At 38.4% G+C, this 27,979-nt stretch overlaps 1 protein-coding gene and 1 non-coding gene across 3 annotated transcripts in view; one reads left to right on the top strand and one right to left on the bottom strand.

The window, feature by feature from the left end:
• SPAG16 (sperm associated antigen 16) overlaps positions 1–27,979 on the top strand; it is a 1,249,495-nt gene that overhangs the window by 687,577 nt on the left and 533,939 nt on the right. The gene's annotated exons all lie outside the window — the stretch shown is intronic.
• On the bottom strand, positions 16,191–16,313 carry LOC118849350. The gene has a single exon (XR_005010398.1). It is a non-coding gene; the product is annotated as a U6atac minor spliceosomal RNA (small nuclear RNA).

Genomic DNA, 27,979 nt, shown 5'->3' with positions numbered 1-27,979 from the left:
TTATGCTGATTGTGTTTCCACAATACTCAAATTGTTTCTTTCTGGCTGCTTGCTGTATTTTCTCCTTGACCTGGGAGCTCTGAAATTTGGAAACAATATTCCTAGGAGTTTTCTTTTTGGGATCTATTTGAGGAGGCGATAGGTGGATTATTTCAATTTATATTTTACCCTCTGGCTCTAGAATATCAGGGCAATTCTCCTTTATAATTTCTTGAAAGATGATATCTAGGTTCTTTTTTTGATCATGGCTTTCAGGTAGTCCATTAATTTTTAAATTATCTCTCCTGGATCTATTCTCCAGGTCAGTGGTTTTTCCAATGAGATATTTCACATTGTCTTCCATTTTTTCATTCCTTTGGTTTTGTTTTATAGTATCTTGATTTCTCATCAAGTCACTAGCTTCCACTTGCTCCAATCTAATTTTTAAGGTGGTATTTTCTTCATTGGTCTTTTGGACCTCCTTTTCTATTTGGCTAATTCTGCCTTTCAAGGCATTCTTGTCCTCATTGACTTTTTGGAGCTCTTTTTCCATTTGTGTTAGTCTATTTTTAAGGTGTTACTTTCTTCAGCATTTTTTGAGTCTCCTTTAGCAAGTCATTGACTTGTTTTTCATGGTTTTCTTGCATCACTCTCATTTCTCTTCCCAATTTTTCCTCTACTTCTCTAACTTGCTTTTCCAAATCCTTTTTGAGCTCTTCCATGGCCTGAGACCACTTCATGTTTTTCTTGGAGGCTTTTGGTGTAGGCTCTATGACTTTGTTGTCTTCTTCTGGCTGTATGTTTTGATCTTCTTTGTCGCCAAAGAAAGATTCCAAAGTCTGAGTCTGAATCTGAGTCTGTTTTTGCTGCCTGGCCATGTTCCTATCCAACCTACTAGACCCTTGAGTTTTTTCGTCTGGGTATGACTACTTGTAGAGTATAGAGTACTTTGTTCCAAGCTTGAGGGGCTGCACTGTTGTTTTCAGAGCTATTTCTACACAGCAAGCTCTGTCACACCAGCGCCCCTCCTCCCCCAAGATCTGCCAACCGGGACTTGACTCAGATCTAAGCTGGCTCTGCACTCCCGCTCAGATTAGCCACTTAATTCCTCCCACCAGGTGGACCTGGGGCCAGAAGCAACTGCAGCTGTAGCTCTGTATGCAGCCTCAGAGTTGCATCACCTCCGCTGCCCCCAGGGCAGTGGCCAAACCATGAACTCCTTTGCCTCTGTCCCAGCAGCTTTTCCCACTAACTTTCTCTGTTGTCTTTGGTGTTTGTGGGTTGAGAAGTCTGCTAACTGCCACAGCTCACTGATTCAGGACGCTAGGGCCTCCTGGCTCCTGCACAGCTCTTGCTGGGCTCTGCTCTGCTCCACTCCCAGTTCCTTGTGGTAGACCTTACCCGGTGACCATCCAGGCTGTCCTGGGATGGAGACCTGCTTCCCTCTGCTATTTTATGGGTTCTGCAGTTCTAGAATTTGTTCAGAGCCATTTTCTATAGGTGTTTGGAGGGACCTGGGGGGTGGGGAAAGCTCATGCAAGTCCCTGCTTTCCAGCCGCCATCTGGATTTATTTTTTTAAAATATGCTAATTAGATATTTAAATTCTGAACTGACATATAAGATCTTACCAATATTCATTCTCAATTTCTTATTTTATGAATTTTAATTTTCATTTTGAACCATTCTTTAGTTTCTTGTTGTTCCGTGCTTTCAGGAGTACACAGGATTCTGTTTTTCATCAGTCATTGGTTCACTCACTTTTTGGAATCATAATTGTTAAAAGAACTCTACTTCTCTCAGGATTTATTATTCATCCTGCCTTTCAGACATAGCATTCTCTCTGTTGATATCTGTTTGTGTGCTAGGCATTTATTGAGGTTTTCTATATTGAAATCTTTAGTGTTTCAACTTTGTGTATATGCATTGTACCTGTGTGTATGTGTGTGTTGGCCTTCACTTTCTGGCCCCTCCATATTTGCTAGTACATAGAAAAATTTCACAAAGTCCTACCAAGATTGAAATGCAAGACAGTCTCAATTTGTTCACATTAGGGATCAACTGTGATCCCTGTGCTAAGTACCGTGGTGGGGAGGAATTACCACAGCTGTGTTTTAGGCCTTTAGCAATCAGGTCTTGTGGGGGGTCTTCTTCAATACTCCCTAATTAATCTCTGAACTCTCTTTCCCTACTCTTCTCTGGGCAAAATCAACACCCAGTTATTCCTTGTTGTTTGTGGTAGGACCAGTGTACTCTAGGAAGATTGTATGTAGTCTAAGGGGGGCGGGTCACTAACCAAGTCTGACTGGATGATGACAGTGATGGAGACTAGCCATTTTCTTTAAACTTCATACACTCTCAAAACTAATCAAAATATGAATTATGCGCAATAGGTAAAATAAGGGCATCTGTTTCTTTAGCCTAAGCCATGAAAGTCTAATTAGGTAAAAATCTGATTAATCAATAGCAGAAAAGACTTAATACACTTACTCAGCACCCTCTTCCCATCATCCTTTGCACTCTGGCGGGGATGAAAATCTGACCTGTGGGCTTATGAGCTTGAGATTCACGCAGCAATTGTTGCTGCTATTGTCTCAATAAGCACACCTCACCATTCTATGGCAACCTGTAGCGAAAGACCACTCCTCCCCCACCATGTACAAAGGATGTAGAGACATGGGGAAGTAGAATTGTGTTCTTCGTGGGGGTGAGCATGCTGAACCAGAAAACTAAATGAGAAGTAACTGCTGAAGCAAGGTGATAGTATGTTTGTGGGAGGAAAGGACTAGACTAGGCCTGGAAGGAAGGATATGGGCATCCATCCTGGTATACTTTTGCCTCCTACAAATCACTTGGGACAGTGACTGAGGCTGGTCAAAAGTGAATTTCAGGAGGAAGAGACATCTTTGAGGTTCAGGCCCTGGGGAATCCATGATCAAAGAAGAGAGTCAGAAAATGAGTGATAGGTGAATAAAAGGGAAAAAAAATAAAAAATTTCCAAAGAACTCAGGAGGACTATAATTCAGTTACAAACACTGAGCCCAAGCGGACAAATCAACCTGGATTTTTTGAAAAAAGAACAGAAGATAACTTCAAAATTTCTAAATGGATCCAAACACTTTGATTATTTGAAGACAAAAGAAATTGAATCAACGTATAATGAGGCAAAGAACTCTGTGTATTCCTGCAAGAGCTTAAAAGCACAATATGTTTACAAATAGTTCAAGAGAAAAATAACGATCATGGAAGTAGAATTTATATGCTGAACCACAGGAATAATTAGAAGAAGAGAAAAATTTCAATCCGTGATGGCAAATGTCTCCAAAGAAATGAAAGAAAAAAAAAGCAATTGGGAATACAAATATACAGAATGGAAGGACAATTTGGAAGGACAAGTAACAAGTAAGACACAATTATGTTAAAAGAAAACAAAGCAAAACATATTAACCTCAAAGGTAGGATGTGTACAGAAAAAGTTAAGGTTTAAAGGTCACCCAGAGGAACATGAAGAGTTTTTTTTTAAAGCCTGAATAAACATAATATAAGAAATGATATAAGAAAACTCAACAAATTTCCAAACAAACTGAAAATTGGAGAATCTTCACATCACCTTCAGGAAAACAATACAAAACAAAAATGACATTGTAAACACTAATATACACAGTCATTAAATTTAACAATTCCAATAAAAAGTTCCTCAAGTGAAAAGGAAAAAAAAAACCAATACCTTCAACTATAAGAGAAAAGAAATTCAAATAACACAAAAAATGCCTCCTTTAAAACCACCTCCCAAAGGAGGGTACGGAAAATGTACCAAAGAGTGAGAAATGCTCATTATACATCCCAAGACGCATCAACTTGCAAACTTGAGCTTAATCATTGATAAAATAAAGATGAACATTCAATAAAAGAAACATTTAAGGCATTAGTACAAAGAAAACCAGATCAGTGCACATGTTTCTTTTTTCACAGAAATAAAAAAAGGTACATAAATATAGCAAGCAATGAAGACATGCATAACAAAATAAATCACCAAGAAAAAAAGGTTATAGAGATATTTATTGTATTAACAACAGTAAGCAAGCATAACAGTAATAACAAAATGAGAATAAAGGGACCATTAAGAAACTTTTTTCTAAAGGTCTACAAGGGGGCAAGGGTAAAAATAGAAATCAAATAGGAGGGTGGAGGAGCAGGCCTGAAACATCATAACACCTGCCTTGGGGCGAAATAATGTTTTTTTTTCTGTGGGAATCGGTTTTAGAATGGGAAGTTACATTAAAATGGGATAGAAGAGGGAGAGATAGAGTGAAATGTGTGCTACATCCTGATCAAGGCAATGGTTAACAATCAAGGGAAAATAACTCATATAGCCTCTCAGGAAGAAATCTTCTAAGAGAATGGGAGAAGTAGCAAAGGGAGGGGTTGAAGTAGGGGAAAATCTTGATTCTGAGGAGTGAGAGGGTCTCAAGGGAGAACATTCCCATGGGGGGGCGGAGAGATGGTGTAATGGGGCATGAGGCCTTGAAATGGGTATAATTGCCAGGGATTTGGTGCTTAGAGGGACCTCTACCTCGGAGTGAATGTTATCCTTCCAGTGACAGCTTCCTACTGATTTGGATTGAATTGAATTGAATTCCTGTTCCTCCAGTAAAGGAATGCTAGAAATGGTCATTGTGACAAGGTCAATCCCAGCAAAAAGACATAATATCCTTTGGACTCTTGGGAAATAGAAAAGGCCCTTCTGGTCATATGCATTGTCTGGAAACCTAGAAGCAGCTGTTGAATAAGGAATACCTCTGAGGTTGTTAATATCCTCAGCAAGCAGGTGCTTTCAACCAAAGGGGACTGAATTGCCCTGCATAGGCACTTAAATGTTCCTGCCTGCCTACAAGTGACACTTCCATCTTAACTTAATTGGTCACTATCTAATCATATTTCCTGAATTGAATGAAGAGAAAGTAGCAAGAAGCTACAGGGAAAAGGTCACATTAAAAGTGTGTGCAAAGAAAAAAGTAAAATGTTGGTGGGGGGGGGGCGGTTAATAGTTGTGAGCAAAAACTTCTCATTTAAAAACATGGATGATTTTGTGTAGGTAAATTATGCATCAAGGGTGACCTCTAAAAAGGAAGAGACTTATTGCTTACTTATAGAATAAGCAACAATAGAATGGGGCTTATTAAATTGTAAATGTGAAGCCTGGTATTTATAATGGAAACTCCCTAATTCATTCTATATTTCATGTTCTTCTTCATGATTCATTCTGCATGGTAAAGAGAAAGAGAAAAACATTTTGAATTAATGATTTAAGAACATAATAACATTGTAATAGCATTACAATACTCTGGGGCACATATTGGTTCATTAATAACTGTCTAATACAGCTAAAAGGCTATATAAGATTCTCAGTCCACGTTCTTATGCTTCACACAGCACCCAAGGTACATACGAATAAACCACTAAAACAGGTTGAAATACACTCTTTGTGTAGTGTAAGATATAGAAAGATATTTTAATTGACTTTATTTGTTGTTGTTCAGTCATTTCAGTCATATCTGACACTCTGTGACCCCCATTTGGGGTTTTCTTGGTAAAAGATACTAGGGTGGTTTGCCATTTCCTTTTCCAGATCATGAAAAACTGAGGCAAACAGGGGTAAGTGACTTGCCCAGAGTCACACAGCTAGTAAGTGTCTGAGGCCAGATTTCAACTCAAGAAGATGAGTCTTCCTGGCTCCAGGCACAGTACTCTATCCACTGTGTTACCTAGCAGCCAATTGTATTTATTATAATTTGTCAAAAATGTTCAGTTGATCAGTTATCACTTTGCATTTGATTTCAGTGAAAACTAAAACTAATATTTTGTGCCCCAGGCCCTAAGATGACCTAAATGCATAACTTAGGCTCATTGGAAATAAAAACCTAGGAAAGCATAAACACTAGGGGGAAAAGAAGAAAGTAGCATATCAAGGCTAGTAACTGTCATCTCCACAACAACAGTGCACAATAAATAAGCAATATGCAATATATTTATTTCTTTTATGAAGAATAATATTTAACACTAGAAAATAAATCAGACCTTATAAAGGAGTTCTTTTTATGATATAAAAATAAAGAACTCCATCACAACACATATGCCATTGGTGAAAAATGCTTAGAGCAGATTTCTTACTTGCAGTAAACTTGATGTTGATGGGCCCTTTAAAAATACTTTGACAATATTAGGTTTATAAATATTAACTCTGTAAATGCTAAAATCATATTTGACATTTGTTACTCATTAGATGAGATTTGAAGTGTGAATTAGATAAATTTGAAATACAAAATGCTATTTAAGATGTGTATAATCTAGCTTTTGACCTTACCACTCTACTGAAAATATTAATTCAAAGTTTACTAGAAATATCTTAATTGCCATATCTAATTGCTTTTTCTTTATCCTTATAGTCCTTGAACTTTCTGAATTTTTTGACATTGTCCACACCCTCCTCTTCCTTTAATATCATTGGCACTATTTTCTTCTGACTCTTTTTCTCTTTGTCTGGCTGCTTTTTCCTACTAGTTCATCATCTATCTCTTGTTCCCTATTCGTGAGTATTCAAAAAAGTCTTCCCTAAAACTTCATTTCCTTGGTGATCTCATGCATCTCCATGGATTCAGTTCCCCTTAGAATCACAGAGCCTAAGAGTTCATCTATTCTAAACCATACCTAATCAAGAATCCCTTTTTTAACTGTCTCAGATAAATACTCATTCAGTCTCTGCTAGAAGAGTTATGGATAGAAGGGAAGCAGAGGACTAGCTCCTGAGGCAGCCCATTCCACATTTGGATAGTTGTATAGTAATTCTCACCAATGGCTCCAAGAAGATGTAGCATGCATGGTAAAACTGTCTTGGCATGCAAGCTAAACCAGCTTGAGGATAACAACAGGCCTCAAACCTGTCATTAAGTTAGGGAGATGTCTACCCCAAGCATGTGAACACTTCCCCAGCAGAGTGGTTGGATGAGAATGGGCAGCAGAAGCAGGCTCTCAGACATCAAACACCAAACATATTGCCATTTGTCTTGACTTTTGTCCTGCCACTGGACTTCTGTGATTCTGGAAGAGAAAGTAAGGCTGATGACTTTGAGCAACTCTGCCTCACTTAAATCCAATTTATGTTCAAGTCCAGACATCACCCATCATCCACTATTCTACCCAAATAGCATGATGTCATTGATTCTCTTCAAAAATGAAGGACAAATAACAGTTAATTCTTAGAAATGTTTGGTAGCCTGAATCTGAATGTAAATTCTACCTTGTGATGGGACCAGCATTTCCCTGACACAGCTTCTTTCCTCCTCACAACACGGGGAGGCCTTATCTAAAAGATTATAAAACTATCTAGGCTTCCGTGATGTGGCTTCATGGTCATCTAGGCACCTAAAATGTCTCAGACACCTGGAATCTAGGCTACTTGGACTTGTTACATCCCTGGAGATCACACAAGATCATAACATGACTTTTACCATCTCCTTCCTGGCTGACCAGGTGTGTTTCCATATGGGCACAAGGAAGCCATATACAGAATAGCTATGTGCCACTGTACCCTTACTACATTAGAGCAAATCAAATCTCCTTTTATTCATAGTCAGTGATTCCTTTTATCCCAACACTGCCCCTTAAGTAAGAGAGTGCTGGTGTTACAACTGCCTCTACCCTTTAGTTGTGCCCTGTTGGGCCAAGCAGAACCAATTGAAATGCTCTCTTCTAATGACAGATGGCCTTTCAGATACTCCTCTCATGTCCCCTCTAAGCATTATCTTCTCTGTTCTAAAATGCCCAAGTTCTTTTAATTCTTCCTCATATTTATGGCATGTTTCCTAGTCTCACATTCTTGGTCACCCTCTTCTGGAAATGGCCCATTTGATCTATTTTTTCCTAGAATGTGATACCCAGCACTCAGCACAGTACTCCAGATTTAGTCTGCTTAGGTTGCTTTCTTCGGGATACTGTACCTCTCTTAGAATAGAAATAGCTTTTTTGGTCAGCAAATGTGGCAATAATGTGATTGAAGATCTTTCCCACCCATTCATTAGGCCTCAGGTGGGGCCAGTTAAGAGAAGCCGGGCCGATACCCTTTTGATGCCAATCAGTGATTAAAGATCTTTCCCACACTCTTTTGCCTATTGGGTGTGAAGCCCTCGGGTCCTAAAAAGTACATATACAACCAGAAGGTAGCTATTGAGAATGGAGAATTCAGAAGTCAAGAGAAGCCAGACTTCAGAATTCAGCCCAAAGAGAAGGAGTAAGAACTCCAAGTCCACAGAGTTGCAGAAGAGAGTGCTCAGGGGACAGTGGAGACCAGAGAGCTGCAGACCAGAGGACTGAGTGGGGAGAGGGCACAGGCAAGCAAACAGTTAGGATTCATGAGTGATTGTTTATGGGAAGGCCCTGGCGGGGGAGTGGAGGGGAAGGTTACAGGATGACTTGGCTCTTTGCTGTAATACTGTGTTTTAATCTCCTTGTTGACGTGGGCTTGCTGGTTCTGGAATATAATTACTGCTATATGGAATTGGAATTACTGGTTCTGGGATTTGATTCTTTGGTGCCTAAATAAATGTTATACTTCTGCCTTCTACCTAGAGAGTTTTTCATAATTTGCAATTCTGAACCATACAGTCATGTTCTTGATCATCCTCCAGGTCATGAATCTTGCCTCACCGTTGAATCATAACCATTCATTCAGTTAGTCATTTAACAACTGTTTGTTAAGCACCTTAAGTTCCAGGCATGATCCATTCACTAAACTGTAAGTTTCATTTCACAGGTGTTCTTATCTAGTTACATTCTTCTTCCTGGATTTGTGTAGCTGATTTTTGGAAGCAAGTTGTAGAACTTCATATTTAGCACCATCACATTTCATCTTATTCTATCCCAGTCTGTCATTTTATCCTGTCAAAATCTTTATGAATCTAGACTTGGACATCCAAAGCTTTATCTATACCTCTAGGTTTTGCAAATTCTGCAGATTTTGCAATATCCATCTATGACTTAATCCAAGATAAAACTGTTTTTGAAATTTGAGAAGCCCAGTACCAATGCCTGATCATCATGGCATTGCACTAGAGATCTCTCCACCATTGGTATCTATGAATGAGTGAAGAGTACAGGTTCTGGAATGACCCTCCCTATCCTCACCCTGGCATTCTGGGTCCCACATTTTCTGGTCATGTTATGATTCTTCATCGAGTGTGTCACAGTATTGATCAACCAGTTGTTATCACCTGATATGAATAGAAAATGACCAAAGTGCAATGCCTTCTCTCAAGTCTGGCACTAATTGTCATAACATAAATACATAAAATCCAGGGGGAAATGGGCTCAAGGTGAGCATATTTGGCAAACGGGTACTCATGGCTCCCAGTTGGATGTAAATCCTTTTTGCCCTTCATAGAGTCCTCATGAAATTCCCCTGAAGTTGGTTAACTCTTGTCTGAGCACTCAAAATCAAGATTGTTTTAGAGTCTTGAAGTTGCCTTTCCTTGGCGTTTCTGGTTTATTATTGGTCAACAGCTGTTTCTGAGACACTGTACCGTCTCTGATGAGAAATCCAAAGTGGCCAACCTTTTGCAGATGACAGATGCAGATTTTCCTCTGGACAAGTAAAAGAGAAGAAAGAAGCAGATGTTCTCCCCTTTCCCTCTGCCACCGAACACCTTCCCCTACACACAAAGCAATTCCCTCTCAAAAGCTTGGTTGGAATAGTTCCACCATTAGACTGGCCAGCTCTTACAATCCCAGCTTCTGAAATGCTCTGTGATTTTCTTTCCTTCAACCAATAACAGCATACTTCCTATCTTATTTCATGCAGTTGCTTGAAACATTTCACTTCTTCAAAATGATTGAGGACTTGTTTTATACCTAGTTTATTCCTTTGCTTTATTTGTACAATAGAGATGCATAGGAATTGTTCTTACCTATTCTATGTGTTTGATTGATTCTGTTAATCAAAGAGAAAATTTCACTTGATAGAGGTATCAGGACTTATAGTGTGTTATTAGATATATTAATTGGGATAAGGTTAGTTATTAATTCATTTGAAAAACCCAGCCTTCTATGTTCCATTGGAATAAAGATGGATCCTGACCTTTACACTCAAAATAAGAATTTAATAAATATTTGTTATGTTCATTCAGTCCAAGGAAATGTCAGTAAGGACTAGGACTAGGACTGTGACAGCAGAAATGAAGAGAAGATGGATAAATATATGAAGGAAGTAACCTAAATTTGCATTAGACTCAATCACAATGATTTTATACTTGTTCAGCAAATTCAGTAACAGAATTGAGAATATAACATTTGGATCATGGTTACTACCCAGGTGGAGATAGCATAAATTTAAAGGGGTTGGGAATTTGAGGGTGCTAATGGACACACTTTTTACATGCCCGTCCAATAAGGAGACAAGGGAAGACAGTCTAGAAATAATAGACAAAGGAAATGTGGAGGGGATATTGATGATTATGATGAGAAGACAGGGAAAGTACAGTTATTAGTAAAAATTAGGAGAGGTAGCAAGTGAAGAGGTTGTTGCTGAAGAAAAGTTTAGCTGATATAGTTCTGACTTCTGAGATAAGGCTATATTTGTAAATAGCTAAAGTGTAGGAGGGTACAGAATTGATAAGCCAAGTCTCCTCTCTCCTTGGCCGGACTCGGCTCTTGTAACTCCTCCCCCGGCTCTCCCCTTGCTGGAACTTCACCATCCCCGCCGAGTCCGCCTGCATTTGTGCTTTTGGCCGGAACACCTCCAAGAACATCAATTCCGTCGTTGCCATCTGCGTGAACCGCATCTTCCACAAGTACGTCTTCACCCCCAATGGGAACTGTAACCGGGAGGCCTTCTATGCGTACCTGGACATCTGCGACAACGATGACTTCTGAGACCCCCGGCCTCCCGCTCCTCCCCACCTCGCACGTCGCTGGGGGCCTTTTCTCTCCTTCAGGTATTTCCTGGATGATACCCTTACCCCACTTCTTACATGCAGGTAGGTCATTATTGGAAATGTGTGTTGGCCTACTTGTGTCCACAGTGCACTGCTCCGTTGTCTTTTAGTTAACCTGCAATTTTGGTTTGCCAGATTGTGGTATTCCAGCATCCACAGCCATATCAAAACTGCATCACCATGAAAACATTAGTTTTTGAAAGCTGGGATTTTATGTTGAGGAGCAGCTTGGTGTCATCATAAGGACTGGAGTTTTTCAAGTACAATGCAGCTTGCTCTCTTGGAACTATTCAATTCTGAGTCCAACTCAGTGACCACCTACAGACTGGCCAGTGAATTGCACATCATAATCTGGACAATAGGACTTTTTGATGCCTTTGTGTTTTCCTGTACTCTTGTTTGAGTAATCATGAATCTCATTGACAAGGCTCTGTAATAAATTGGGACTTAATATTATCAGCATGATATCCTAAAAGGGGAGCAACTGGAGTACCTAGTCCTAAGGTATACCAGCAGCTTCCACATGGACCCTGCGTAGAACATCCTCCATGGCAGTGGCAAACACCTTTAGCAAGCATACTGTATTCAGCTTCACTTGAACAGTTACCTGTGTTTGCATTTAAAAAATCAGATCTTGTATGATCTTAACACATACATGAGAAACTCCTTGTTGGAGAGAGCCTTTAGAGGCTGTGTTTTGTCTTTTTTTTTAAATCAGCAGACAATAAATACAGTAAGATCTTAAAAAAGAAATATTCAGAATGTACAAGACAATTTTAACATACAAACATGTGTGCATATGTGTTCATTTCTTTGTATGCATATACATATATATTTATACATGTATATATTGAAAGAATTCAAAAAATGAAGATGGAGACTAGGTGCTTGGTGTTCAGACTTGTGATTTTTGCTACTGAAATTATTCATGGTTATCCTCTTATGCATTAACGACAATGATAGCTTTAGAATCAGAATAATGGAAAGTATTTTTATTTATAATATGTTGACAATCTATTTGCCCTTGGTTTAAAGTCTTGGGTTTGGGTCACTTTTTGATGCTAAATTTTTATTTTTTAAAAGTTGAGTTAAGAATATAACAGTTCTGTACCCTCCAACTGCCCTTACATACCCTGAGTGAGGAAGAAAGCAACATTTTAGAATACTCTTCTCCGCCCAGAGACAAGCTCTCAAGTATTGCTCAAAGGGTTCTTCAGTGAGAAGAGCTTGAAATGAGGCTACTTAAGAATGGGGTACCCTGAACTACTGCTTATAGAAGATAAATAGAATAATGCTATAACCTCAAACAAAATAGAATCCTACTTCCTGCTTGAAAGTGTTTAGACATACAGATAGATCAAGAATTCATTCCTCTCCTTCTAAATGACTATGAAAATAAAAATAATCTTTAAAAGGTTAGAATAAGTTGTTTTTCATCATTTATGTGATATTCTTCGTATGCATAAATGTCATAAATATTGAAAATCTATAGCTATTCATGTTGATGGCTCAGCAAACAATTTAAGCATTGTTTTTCTTGGCTATAAATCTATGGCTGTCAAAATTATTTTGGAAGGATTAATTGCAATTATCTAGATATAAATCTTTAAAGAAGTAGTATTTTATCTTGGAAATATAAATCGTATTTACTTTGATTTCAAAGCTTAAAATGAAGTACACCTTTTGGGCATCCTTATTTCCTTGAATTGTTGGACTCTAATCAGTTTTTGAAAAGCTTCTGATGGATATTTGGTTGAAGTGGAAATACTATAAGTTATTCACGGGGAGTTTCTTTGGATACTAATCACAATACACTTGAGACTTACAGTGGTTATTCTCATAAGAAACTTCATTAGAGTATTATATGTATAATTATGATATTAGTATGGGACTGACCCCTACATAAAAAATAATACTCATAATTTGATCCTAAATATTCACCTTGAAATGTCAACCTCTTTTGTATGTACAATTGGTAATTAATATAGTACAAATTCCTAATAAGGTTGGTATAAAATAATTAATAAATGATTAATAAAAGTTGGTGCCATTCTTAATAATACTCCTCCTTCACCCACTATATTAGGAAGGCAGAATTTATGATTTCAAAGAGAATCTCATATGTGCCTAAAAGGTCTGGAATCGCAAGATATAAGGAATTCTCTAGGCAGAAGGCAGGAGAACTAAAGCATGTATTTACACTCCACAATAACAAGCCCACAAACCAGCGTCCCCATTTTGATATTTTCATCAAAATCTTCCAGGCCCAATAAGTCTGCCTCACAAGGGTAACCAGGAGGCCACAGAGAAGCGAGATGGTATAAGGCAGAATCGTATACATGCTTCCCCTCTACGGTAAGAAGATTACCCACTAGCCTCTAGTCAGCTCTGCTACCGGCAGCTCAGCTTCGGCTGTAGGCGTCTCTGGCTCCAACCGGAAAAGGAAAGGAGGATCTTCAAGCTGTCCTCTCCCCTCTTATAGAGTTTTTGACATCATCAAGCGCCACCTGAACGACCAGGGCCGATTGGTTCTTGACTTGGCCCCTCCCCCTAGCGTAGACCACGTTAACACACCTCCCCTCAGCCAGCCCCACGACTCATCACACAGGAAGCTCTGGTCCTGCCCCGGAAGAGCAAGCCCCAGCGTCCAGGGAAGCTCAACGAGGCAAGCTGAGTCATTCAAAGAAAACAAAGTCCATTCTGGCTACACCCACTAAATACAACCAGGCATGTCTGTCTCACACATCCTAATAACGAACATTTATATAGTACTTACTCTGCATCAGATATTGTGCCAAACGCTTTACAATTGTTCTCTCATTTGGTCTTCACAACAACCCAGGGAGAAGAGGTAGGTGCTATAATTATCCCCATTTTACAGATGAGAAAATTGAGGCAAACAAAGGTTACCTGACTTTCCAGGGTCCCACATCTAACAAGCATCTGAGGGCAGATTTGAATTCAAGTCTTGTGTCTATGTCCAGTGCTCTATCCACCGCACCACCCAGCTTCCCTAAACAGTGCAGTATCATGGTGTAGGGGAAAGCGTTTGTTGAACAAATTGGAGTTGAACAAAGCAAGTTGGTGATCATTATGCTGTCCACCTGTGACTCAGAGAGTCACTCCGAAGCTTGCAGATTCTTCATCTGTGAATGAGAAGGTTGGTGTAGATACATGATAGGTTGTGTTCTAGGCATGACATTCTGTGACTCAGTGGCCAACTTGGCTGCAGATTCTAATCCATTTACACTATTAAATAAATCTTACTTTGAACATGATTTTCCTTAGCTCAAAATCTTCAATAGATCTCCTTGCCCAAGCAATAAAATTCATAGTAGAAACTCCCCAATCTTGGATTCAAAACCCAATGTGATCCTACCTTTCCAACCTTAAGTCCAATGACTCCTCTTTCCAAACCCTCTGCACCAGACAAACTGCTCTCTTTAAGCAGACGTTATGATTCTTATCTCTTAAGTATTGCTTATGAGGTTGCCCCTACTCAGAACATGATGGAAGTCCTAGCAGTGCTTAAAAGAATGGTCCAGTTCCCACCTCTCCCCCAAATTGTAAGTGAGCTCTTTCTCCTTAAATGCGAATAATCTCAGACTTCTTTGTGGTCTTGTTGTACTTTATTGTCTACAACCAGTTTTTTCACACGTACTTTATCTACCAAACGTTCAGAGACCTATCTTATATTGTTTTTCTAGTACATTATCTTTATATCTCCCCACAGTGCTTAGCAAAAGTGCCTTTCAAATGAGATGATGTTTGTAAAAAGCACATAGCACCACATCTGGCACATAGTAGGCACAATAGAAATGCTTTATTTCCTTATCTTTTCACATATTAGGTGCTCAACTTCTCTACCCAAGAGCCACTTATGCTTCCTTATTGTAAAAAATAATATTATTAATAATCACAATAATGATAATAATAATAGTCCAGTACTTAGCACAATTCTAGCCGCATAGTGGGTACTTAATAAATATTTATTTATTGATTAAAAATAACTAACATTTATATAGTGCTTACTATGTAAAGTCATCAGGCCAATATTCCACATCATCTACCATAGGCCCCTCTGATATGTCTAGCTGAATCTCTCAGAGTATTCTTTGTTGTAGCTAGGGTGTTTTACTTTCCATCCTATACAAATCACCATTCATCCCTATTTCAGTGGCTTTTTTCCTCATGCTATTATTCCTCTCTTCTGTAATGTTCCTCATTTATCTTCTCCTGACCAATCAATATACATTGGTTCCTCAAAATGAAATATTTTGGGAAGCCTACCCTTACTTTTCAATCCAAGACTGGTGAGAAATTAATAAATACTGAGACAAGTCTTAAGTTGCTTTTAACATTGTAGTTGAGATTAAGGACAACTTGCCTGTCATGCCTATGAAGTTAATCAGGGTAAGACATTTGATAAGAGAAAAGACCTAAACTTCTGGGTAGAATTTAATCCAATGGGTAGGAAAGAGATTATTTCCTGGGGCTTTTTATTAGTTTTTTTGCATAATTCTGAGTGAATGGAGTTACTAAATCTCAACTGTGGAGAACATATAAAATGTGGAAGGGTTGTTGTAGGGTAACAGTTAGTAAATAATATACCCAGACATTATTAGAGATGAATGTTAGTCTCTCAATAAATATTTATTAAGTTCCTGTTATTTGTCAGACACTGTGTAAAATGCTGGGAATGTAAAGAAAGGTAAATAAAAGTCCCTGATCTCAAGGATCTCACAGTCTAATAGGGGAGACAGTACCCAAACAACTTTGTACAGGCAAGCTATGTACAGGATCAGTTGTAAATAATCAACTAAAGGAGGGCATTTGCAATTAAGGGGGATTGGGAAAGGCTTTCTGTAGAAGGCAGGATTTTAGCTGAATCTTAAAGGAAGTCAGGGAAGTCATGAGGCAGCAACCAGAAGTCTAGGTGTGCAATAGTCTAGGTGTGAGGTGATGAGGGCCTGCAACAGGGTGGTGGCAGTGTCAGAGGACAATAGGAGACATTTCTGAGATGTTACAAAGGTAAAATTCACGGGCCTTTGTAACAGATTAGATTGTGGGGTAGGGGTAGGGAGCAGAATGAGTTGTTGAAGATAGCACCTAGGTTGTGAACTTGAGCAATTAGGAGCGCTGTGGTACCCTCAACAATGATAGGGAACTTAGTAAGATGGGAGGATTTTGAAAAAGATAGTGTGTTCACTTTTGAATCTGTTGAGTTAAAATATGATAAGATAGATGCCATTGAGTAGATGACAATGCATAACCATTTTTGTGTTGTAAAGGCCAGACGGACTTCTTCCACCCTCATGGAAGTGCTGACATTTTGTCCTTTCATTTTGGACAACTCTAGATCCAAATTTGTATTCTTAATTGTTTAATGACTGGGCCTTGATCACTCATTGGGATTTTTGCCTCCCCTTTCCATTTTTAGATCATGAACTGTTTTTTTTTATTTAATTTTTTTATTTTTTAATTTTTTTTATTTAATATATTTATTTTTCAGCATTGATTTTCACAAGAGTTTGAATTACAAATTTTCTCCCCATTTCTACACTCCCCCCAACTCCAAGATGGCGTATATTCTGGTTGCCCTGTTCCCCAGTCAGCCCTCCCTTCTGTCACCCTACTCCCCTCCCATCCCCTTTTCCCTTTCTTTCTTGTAGGGCAAGATAAATTTCTATGCCCCATTGCCTGTTTCTAGTAGTGTGCAAAAACTTTTTTTTGTTTTTGAACATCTGTTTTTAAAACTTTGAGTTCCAAATTCTCTCCCCTCTTCCCTTCCCACCCACCCTCCCTAAGAAGTCAAGCAATTCAACATAGGCCACATGTGTATCATTATGTATAACCCTTCCACAATACTCATGTTGTGAAAGACTAACTATATTTTGCTCCTTCCTAACCTATCCTCCTTTATTGAATTTTCTCCCTTGTCCCTGTCTCCTTTCAAAAGTGTTTGTTTTTGATTACCTTCACCCCCATCTGCCCTCCCTTCTATCATCCCTCCCTTTTTTATCTTCTTCTTCCTCCTTTTTTCCTGTGAGGTAAGTTACCCAATTAAGTATGTATGGTATTCCCTCCTCAGGTCAAATCTGATGAGAGCAAGATTCACTCATTCTCCCTCACCTGACTTCTCTTGCCTTCCTACAGAACTGCTTTTTCTTGCCACTTTTATGCGAGGTAATTTACCCCATTCTATCTCTCCCTATCTCCCTCTCTCAATATATTCCTCTCTCATCCCTTAATTTTATTTTATTTCTCTTAGATATTTTCCCTTCGTCTTCACCTCACCGTGTGCCCTCTATGTCTCTGTCTCTCTCTCTCTCTCTCTACATATATATATACACTTACATATATACATACATACACACTCACATATACATATATACACAAACTTTTATATGTATATATATGTATACATATATGTATATATATGTATACATATATGTATATTCCCTTCAGCTATCCTAATACTGAGGTCTCATGAATCATATACATCATCTTTCCACGTAGGAATGTAAACAAAACAGTTCAACTTTAGTAAGTCCCTTGCAATTTCTTTTTCTTGTTCTTTTTCTTAATTGCCTTTATCATGCTTCTCTTGATTCTTGTGTTTGAAAGTCAAATTTTCTATTCAGTTCTGGTCTTTTCACTGAGAAAGCTTGAAAGTCCTCTATTTTATTGAAAATCCATATTTTGCCTTGGAACATGATACTCAGTTTTGCTGGGTAGGTGATTCTTGGTTTTAATCCTAGCTCCATTGACCTCCGGAATATCGCATTCCAAGCCCTTCGATCTCTTAATGTAGAAGCTGCTAGATCTTGGATTATTCTGATTGTGTTTCCACATTACTCAAATTGTTTCTTTCTGGCTGCTTGCAGTATTTTCTCCTTTATCTGGGAGCTCTGGAATTTGGCGACAATATTCCTAGGAGATTTCTTTTGGGGATCTATTTGAGGAGGCGATCGGTGGATTCTTTCAATTTCTATTTTGCCCTGTGGCTCTAGAATATCAGGGTAGTTCTCCTTGATAATTTCTTGAAAGATAATATCTAGGCTCTTCTTTTGATCATGGCTTTCAGGTAGTCCAATAATTTTTAAATTATCTCTCCTGAATCTATTTTCCAGGTCAGTGGTTTTTCCAATGAGATATTTTACATTGTCGTCCATTTTTTCATTCCTTTGGTTCTGTTTCATAATATCCTGATTTCTCATAAAGTCGCTGGCTTCCACTTGCTCCAGTCTAATTTTTAAGGTAGTATTTTCTTCAGTGGTCTTTTGGACCTCCTTTTCCATTTGGCTAATTCTGCCTTTCATGGCATTCTTCTCCTCATTGGCTTTTTGGAGCTCTTTTGCCATTTGAGTTAGTCTGTTTTTTAAGGTGTTGTTTTCTTCAGTGTATTTCTCAGCATTTTTTTGGGTCTCCTTTAGCAAGTCATTGACTTATTTTTCATGGTTTTCTCGCATCCTTCTCATTTCTCTTCCCAATTTTTCCTCTACTTCTCTAACCTGCTTCTCCAAATCCTTTTTGAGCTCTTCCATGGCCTGGGATCAGTTCATGTTATTCTTGGAGGCTTTTGTTGTAGGCTCTTTGACTTTGTTGACTTCTTCTGGCTATATGTTTTGGTCTTCTTTGTCACCAAAGAAAGATTCCAAAATCTGAGACTGAATCTGGGTGCGTTTTCGCTGCCTGGCCATATTCCCAACCAACTAACTTGACCCTTGAGTTTTTCGGTGGGGTATGACTGCTTGTAGACTACAGAGTTCTATGTTCCACGTTTGGGGGGGATGTGCCAGCTCTGCCACACCAGCACTCCTCCTTCCCCAAGAACCCCCAACCCGGACTGGGCTTAGATCTTCAGCAGGCTCTGCACTTCTGCTCTGATCTGCCACTTAATTCCTCCCACCAGGTGGGCCTGGGGACGGAAGCAACTGCAGCAGTAGTTCTGTAGCTGCCCCACCTCCGTTACCCCTGGGGCGGTAGCCGAACATCGAACTCCTTCCACTCCCGCAGCTTTTTCCACTAACCTTCTCTGTTGTCTTTGGTGTTTGTGGGTTGAGAAGTCTGGTAACTGCTGCAGGTCACTGACTCAGGGTGCTAGGTCACAATCCGCCCGGCTCCTGGTCTGGTTGGTCCGTGCTGCTCACGCTGGGCTCTGCTCCGCTCCACTCTGCTCTACTCTGCTCCCAGCTCCGTGCGGGATAGACCTCACTCAGAGACCATCCAGGCTGTCCTGAGCTGTAGCCCTGCTTTCCTCTGCTCTTTTGTGGGTTCTGCAGTTCTAGAATTGGTTCACAGCCATTTTTTATAGGTTTTTGGAGGGACTCAGCGGGGAGCTCATGCTAGTCCCTGCTTTTCCTAGATCATGAACTATTTTAAAAATTAGTTTAATATAACAAATATTCAGGTGCTTTCCTGTGAATTCCATATGAGATTTGAAAAAAAATAACTTTTCCAGAGTTGGGTTTTAGTTTTTGGTATTATTTATTTGTTCTGACTTTCTAGTAATAGTTATTAAATAAGAGAGAGGATCTTTAGTTATCTGCCCAGGCACAAGCCAGCCAAGATCAGTTTCAGCTTTTCTGTAGTCTAAGTCCAAATGATCTTAGGATTAGAATTTCTGAGAGAAAAAAATAGTACTAGTGATTTTTAGGCATCAGAAGGTTCATTCAAAAATGGAATTGGAGATACCTCCTGTCTGTGTTAACCTTATCTCTGTAATCTCACCATTTCTGGGGCATTGTATCAGTAGGACAAGATTCATGACCTTGAAGATGACCATGAACATGCCTGAATGGTTCAGAATCACAAAGTATAAGAAATTTTCTAGGTAGAAGGCAGAGGAAGTTTAACATTTATTTAGACCCCAGAGGATAAAATCCCAAGACCAGTAATTCCAATTCGATATAGCCGTAATCATATGAAGCCCACCTCAATGTAGCAACAAAGAAATTATAACACAGTATTATAGCAAGGAACCCAATCATCCTGTAACCTTCCCCCCTGCTAGGGCCTTCCTGTAAACAATCACTCACAAATCCTAACTCTCCACTCAGCACTCTTTTCTGCAGCTCTGCTGACTGAGTTCCTGCTCCTTGTCCTTGGTCTGAATTCTGATTCCTGTTGCTCTCTGCAGATTCTGCTGCTCTCAATTCTGTTCCTCTTCAATTCTGGTTCTCTCACACTCTGGGCTTTCCTTATATACAGTCCTAGCTGGGCATCTGATTGACTAGAACTCAGGTCTCTGGTTGGCTGAATTCATGATTGACTAGAACTCAGTGCACAGACCATTGGCTCTGGTCTTAGCCCTCCCCTTAGGGCCCTGAGGGCTTCAAGCTCAAATTGGCTTAGTACCTAGTAAGTAGAGGCTTTAGGCCTACCTACAAACAAGGATATAATCAAGCTTTCCCTCCTAGCCCCACCTGAGGCCTACTGAAAGGGTGGGGAAGATCTTTGATCACATTAATACTACAGGCATGCATTGATATTGAAAATAAAGGAAGCATTCCACATTAGTTAAACTTCTCTAAGCCATGGAGATAATCAAAGACTATGTCTACTTCCTTTTTTTCTTTCAGTCATTAACTGATATAAATAGATCAGATTCCAGCTATTGTAATTGAAAGGAGGAGGACTTATCCTCTTATTTGTCTACTTTCTCTAATTTGATGTTAATTTTAACCTTTACTCTAACCCCTCAATGATCTCCACTCTTCTCATGAACAGCTAATTCTGGAATGACTCCCCTGTTAGTAATCAGTCATGTTTTATCTGTTAAGATTTTTTCAGTATCATAGGGACCTTTTTACTTTTTGGTGCTTTGTGTAACATTTGAGTCTTCTAGGAAAAAAAGTATTCATGATATAATAATGTGATTAACCTATAAGCTTTTTTTCTTTCCTTATTAAGCTTTTCTTTCTTGTTCTCAAACTACATTTTTCAAGATAGATTTTGTTAATCTCCCCATATTCACTTTTATATTGAAGGAGTTTGGCCGATTTTATCAAATTCTTTGTAGAATCTCTCTATTTTTACATTCACTGACAAAAAATGTTTGCTCCCAGTCTGCAATTATGTTAATAATGGTCATTTTGTTTATGCTTGTCTGAGACAAAATAGCCAAATGTCACATAAAGTGATTTTTCTTATTCTCATTTGAGTGCAGGATGATATCAACTTCAGTAATTCCATTATTCATATAGCTGTCTGTCATACTTCCATTTATCTGTAACTTCTTAATGACTTCTGGTTACACTTATAACGAAAATACCGATTGGATTGTGATTTGTTTTGTCTGTTAAAATGTGTTATCCTGGGAGGGCCACCCAAAATGGTAGAGTTAGATGAAGCAGTCCAGCCTAGTACCCTCCCAGACAATTACTCCCATAAAAATGTCAGAGGTCCTCCAACTGAGTAGTGATGGGAAAGCTAAAGAGAAATTACAGTGAGGGGCAGCTAGGTGGTGCAGTGAGTAGAGCACTGGCCCTGGAATCAGGAGGTCCTGAGTTCAAATCTGCCCTCAGACACTTGACACACTTACCAACTGTGTGACCTTGGGCAAGTCATTTAACCCCAACTGCCTTCCATTCTCCCTTCCAAAAAAAAATCACAGTGGTTATCTTTGAAGCAATATATCAAAAATTCGACCCACAGAGAAGTGAAAAGGGCAAGAACTATGGAATAGGGATGGTCTGTGATTATGGGATTAGAGGCTAGGAGTAGAACAGGACCATATCGCTGCCTCTCTAACCTAAAAAGAGTCCTTGAATTCACTTCCCTAGTGAAGAACAGGAATTCATCACTGCCGCTCTAACACCTGAGGGGGAATCTAAAACACAAGTCTTAGACAGTGACTGTGGTACTGTTTCTCTAACCCAGGAGAGAGGGTCATCGAGCCAGTCCCTAGGAGTAGAGTATGGCAGCCTTGTTGTTGCTCTGATTCTAGTATCAGAATAACTGATAAGGAATATATAAGTCTTCAAGGGCTATAAGGCACACCAGAAGTGTGCAGAGCCTAGTTTGTTTTCGTTGAAAGTAGCAGCCTAAGGGAGCCAAGATGGCAGAGCACAGGCAGCAATCCATTTGAACTCTCCCAACATACCCTCCAAACAATTTAAGAATAATTTTTCAAATAAGATTTTGGAGTGGCAGAGCCAACAAAAGGTCAGAATGAGATATTTTTTCCAACCTAAGACAACTTAGGAGGTTGGCAGGAGAGGTCTGTGACACTGGGGTGGGAGCCAGCCTATAGTGCAGTGTGGTAGCTCCAGGGGTTAACCTTGAAGGTGGCTGCAACAGTGGTAGTAGAAGTAGAAGCTGCTTTGGGAGCTCTTAGGTTAGAAATGGTAAAGGGGGGAGGGAGTCAGAAAGAGATCCTTCGCTGGCATTGGGTGCAGTTGACATTGAGTGGCAACTCTATTGCTGACAAGTGGTTTTGAGTTACAGTTCCAGGGTTGAAAGGAGTGCTTCTCATGGGTCACAAGGGAGCAGAGACACTAGTTGCAGTTCCAAAGCCAAGAGGAACACTAGAGCTTGTGGTTGCAGTTCCAGGGCTGAGAGGAGTACTAGCTATTGTAGCTGGGTAGAGGGGCCTTTTCTGGAGAGCAGTGACCACACCTCTCCCTGGATCATGCGACCTTAGAAGCACTGAAAATTTGCCAATACCCAGACCTAGCTCTAAAAATAGTAGCACAAAAAGTCTGAAGTTTGGGAAAGTCCCTCCCCACCTCCAGTTAAGCAAAGCCTAACTTTTACGTAAGGGTTTGAAGTCAAGAAATAGGGTGAGAAAATGAACAAACAGCAAAAAAGAAAAAAAAAGAACTTGGCCATAGAAGCTGCTATAATGACAGGGCAGACGAAGATATAAACTCAGAAAATAACATTGTGAAAACAGCATCAAGCAAAGCCTCAAAGAAAAATACTAACTGAATAAAATCCCAACAAGAATTCCTAGGAGAGTTACAGAGGTAAAAATGGTAGAGAAAAAATTGGGGAAAGAAATAATAGTGATGCAAGAAAATAATGAAAAAAAGAATAAATAGCCTGGTAAAAGAGGCACAAAAATATACTGAAGGGCAGCTAGGTGGCACAGTGAGTACAGCACTGGCCCTGGAGTCAGGAGGACCTGAGTTCAAATCTAGTCTCAGAAACTTGACACACTTACTACCTCTATGACCTTGGGCAAGTCACTTAACCCCAACTGCCCTGCCTTCCCCTTCAAAAATAGTACTGAAAGTGATCCCCGAATGCAAACTCCCAGGAATATGATAGAGAAATCCTAGAGAACATATTGCAAGCATCCAGAAAGGAACTATTCAGATATCATGGAGCTATAGTCAGGATCACACAAAATTTAGCAGCTTCCACATTAAAGTATCAGAGGGCTTGGAATATGATCTGAAAGGCAAAAAGCTGGGGATTACAAGAATGATTTAGTCAGAAAAACTAAATATGATCTTGGAGCAGGGGGGATCGACATTTAATGAAATATGAGACTTTCAAGAGCAAAAGACCAGAGCTAAATAGAAAAATAATAACATTCAAACACAAGATTAAAAAGAAGCATAAAAATGTATATATGAAAGAGTACTCCTAAGTAACTCAAAAAAATTAAACCGTTTATATTCCTGTATTGGAAGATAATACATGTAACTCCTATGAGTTTTATTATTATTAAGGCAATTAGAAAGAGTACATAGAGGACATGAATTTGAGCCTCTAATATTGGAATGATCTAAAAAAAAGCCCTGAAGGGGTGAGAAAGAGAGATATGTTGGGAGAAAGGAGAAGGAAGAGGAAGAATGGGGAAATTTTTCTCACTTAAAAGAGGCATGAAAGAAAGAGCTTTTATAAAAAGTGTAGGAGAAAATGGGGGGCAGGGACAATGGACCTCATTGTCATCAGAATTGTTTCAAGGAGTGCAATATGTGTGTGTGTAGACATCTATCTATCTATCTATACATACATATATACACATACACTTAATTGAGTATAGAAAATTGTCTCACTCCATAGGGAAATAGGAGGGGAAGGGGATTAAAGATATGTGAATGGGGAATGATAAAAGGGAGGGCAGATTAAGGGAAACAGTGCAAAATAGACTTGAAGAGGAAAAGGATAAAAAGAGAAAGAAGGAAAAAACAGGAGAAAATAGGGTGCAGGGAAATACACATTTAGTAATCATAACTGAATGTGAATGAGATGAGTTCACACATAAAATGGAAGCAGCAGAGCAGAATGGATTAGAAACCAGAATCCAACAATATGTTTTTGTTTTTGTTTTTTCCAAGAAACACACTTGATCTGGAGAGCAATTTGGAACTATGCCCAAAGGGCAAACAAACTGTGCATATTCTTTGATCCCAAAGAGATCATAAAAAAGGGAAAAGAACCCACATGTACAAAAATATTTATAGCAACTCTTTTTGTGGTGGCAAATAATTGGAAATTGAAGGGATGCCTATCCATTGGGGAATGGCTGAATGAGTTGTGGTATATGAATGTAATGAAAAACTATTGTGTTATAAGAAATGATGAGCAGGCAGATTTCAGAAAAACCTGGACGGACTTACATGAACTGATGTGAGTCATGTGAGCAGAACTAGGAGAACATTGTACATAGCAACAGCAACACTGTGATAATTAACTATAATAAACTTAGCTCTTCTTAGTAATACAATGAACCAAGACAATTCCTAAAGACCCATGATGGAAAATGCTAACTACATCTAGAGAAAGAATTATGGAGTCTGAATGCAAATTGAAGCATACTATTTTCACTCTTTTTTGCTTTTTTCTTTCTCATGGTTTTTTCCTTTTGTTCGGATCCTTCTTTCACAACATGACTAATATGGAAATATTTTTAAAATGATTATACTTGTATAACAATGTCAGATTGCTTGCTGTCTTGGGGAGTGGGGAGGGGAGGGACGGAAGGAGAAAAATTTGGAACTAAAAATTTTATGAAAATGAATGTTGAGAACGATCTTTATATGTAATTGGAAAAATAAAATACCATTAACAGAGAAAAATAAAAAAATTCTTTAAAAAATAAAAAAGAAACACACTTGAAAACATATACACAGTTAAAATAAAGGAAATAAGCAGAATTTATTATGCTTCAGCTGAAGTAAAAAAAAAAAGCAGAGATAGTAATCATTTTCTCAGACAAATCAAAAAGAGACCCAATTAAAAGAGATAATCAAGGAAACGACGTTTTGCTAAAAGGAACCACACACATTTAAGCAATACAAAAAATTAGAGCAAGTTTGTCTGATAGGGGCCTTATTTTTCAAATATGTAGGGAACATGGCCAAATTTATAAAAAAGTAAGTCATTCCCCAATTGTTAAATGGTGAAAGGACATGAACAGGCAGCTTTCAGAAGAAGAAATCAAAACTATTAATAGTCATATGAAAAAAATGCCCTAAATCCCTACTGATAAGAGAAATGCAAATTAAAACAATTCTGAGATACCACATCACACATATCAAATTGGCTAACATGACAGAAAAGGAAAATGAGGAATGCTGTTGGGGATGTGGAAAATTGGAACACTACTGCATTGTTGGTGGAGTTGTGAACTTGTCCAACCACCCTGGAGAATAATTTGGAACTACGCTCAGAAAGCTATAAAACTATGCATACTTTTTGACCCAGCAATTCTACTACCAGATCGCTATCCCAAAAAGATCAAAAAAAAGGGAGAAGGGCCATTTGTAAAAAAATATTTATAGGAGGTCTTTTTGTGGTGGCAAAGAATTGGAACTTGGAATCCCCATCAATTGGGGAATGACTAAGCAAGTTATGGTATATGATTGTGATGGAATACTGTTGTTCTACAAGATATTATGAATAGGCTTCAGAAATACTTTGAAGACTTAAGTGAACTAGTGCAAAGTGAAGTGAGCAAAGCCAGGAAAATATTGTACATAGTAATAGCAATATAGTAAGGATGATCAACTGTGAAAGACTTAGCCACTTCAATCAAGATGATGATCCAAGATGGTTCCAAAGGATCTATGATAAAAATGCTACATGCCTCCAGGGAAAGAACTGATGAACTCTGAGTACAGATTGAAGCATATTTTTCAAAATTTCTTTATTTTTCTCTTTTTTGTCTGTTTTCTTTTGCAACATGGAAGTTTTTTTAACACTTCATAATATAAATTCATGTATTATCGATATCAAATTGTTTGCCTTCTCAAGAGAAGGTAGATGCAGGAGGGAGTGAAGTGCATTTGAATTCAACATTTAAAAAATGATGGTTAAAAATTTTTTATGTGCAATTAGGAAATATTTAATGAAGTAAATAAAATATGTAGTATTTAAAATTCTAGGCTTCCTAGCTGCAGGTTTTATGAGCTCTACATGTGGTGATATTATGGTGATGACTTTATTAAATCTTTATTGCTGAGCTCCTAAAATAGCAGAGAGACCTGTGGGAACTTAAACCATGAGCTATGACTGGAAAGTAAGATATTATAGTCAGATCAAGTGGCCCAGACAATTGACACCTCAGAAAATCTCCTGTCTCTACGTGAGAAAAAGGATAGAAAAGGAAGGCAAAACAAAGGTAAAATCTCTGGGTTTCCCAGAGAGAAAGGGAAAAAATGTTGTCTGGAAAGAATCTATTCCCTTCCTTTTCTTTTGAAAGGAGGGAGTAAGGAAAGAATGAGTGCCTAGCCAAACTTAGCTCCACAACAAAACAAGCTAGTTACATGTATCAACATGGATCTGGGTAATCATACGCAAGTTTTAATTGTGATGATTCTCTGCCTTCAGCATAGTTTATTATTTGAATGTGCAAGGATAGTTGGAATAAGGTTTTGTAGTACAACGATTAGTCATCTGTCATTTTATAAAGAATAGCTATTTTATTGCATAATCATGTCATGATTATGTCTTTAAGGGGACTTAGTATATGCTAAATTTTTACCCCTTGTTATTGCACACTTTCTCTAATTTCCTTTCAAAATCCTCATTGGCCAATAAATCTGGCCTCCTTAAGGATGACCTTTTTGTAATTTTGGTTGACGATGATCTGATATCCCATTTTTATCATAAAACCCCTCATTTTCTGAAAACAAATATGCATGATTCAGCCTTAATATTTTTACTACTATTCTGCTTTTATTCACTTAATGTTCTATAGATGATTGCATAGTTAAATGAAATGACTACTTTTCATAATTGAACAATAGTATTGTAATATGTTGTCATTTTCTGGAAATTTAAAAAAATATCTGAGCAATCGCAATACCAGGCAGGATCAAAAGGACAACTTGTCCCTCACTTATTCTGACATCTTTTTTTTATTTCTTCCCCTAACTCTCTATACTTTGAAAGCTTTTCATTCCTTGCAGTTTGGAGAGTATGAGTTGTCTGTATGGAGACATCTATTATTCCTAAATTTTTATTGAGTAGTGTTATGTCTGAGGAACTGCACAAAAGTTCTTTCCGTAGATTCTCTAGTTTTAGAACATTTTGATGTTGAATTCTCAAGGATAGTTTGAGGCTGGAATTTGTAACATATTGGTTTGTAATATGTTAATTTATAAAAGAAGCCAGACTTATGATTTTTAATACTAGTTACCTAATTGTGTCTTTCTAAATATCTAGTAGATGAAAAAAATTTTGCAGCCTTACACAGTTCCCACCAGTTTACTGAATAATCTGTATCAGCACAGTAAATCCAGGTTTAATTTTGCTCTTAACCTTAGCCATTTTACAGGATCAATCCCAAAATAAACCACTTTTGGTTTTGGTCAACAATGGTATAGCCAACAGTATATATCTGTTGTGAAGTGAAGATTATTTGTCCCTTTGAAAACTACCAGTTCACATTATTTGACTAGTTATCAGTTGGCTAACTATAAATCTTGATCTAATTCCTGGACATCAAGGGAATGATATAGTGTTCTGTTACAACTCTCTGTTTGATTTAATAGCCAAGAAAACATTGCCTGTATTGCAAGTTCAGATAATTAGACTCAGTACTGACCTGGTCTCT

Source organism: Trichosurus vulpecula, chromosome 4, assembly GCF_011100635.1.
Source record: "Trichosurus vulpecula isolate mTriVul1 chromosome 4, mTriVul1.pri, whole genome shotgun sequence".
NCBI classification, from domain to species: Eukaryota; Metazoa; Chordata; class Mammalia; order Diprotodontia; family Phalangeridae; genus Trichosurus; species Trichosurus vulpecula.
Note: the sequence above shows the minus strand (reverse complement) of the source record. Positions and strands in the feature narration are given on the sequence as shown.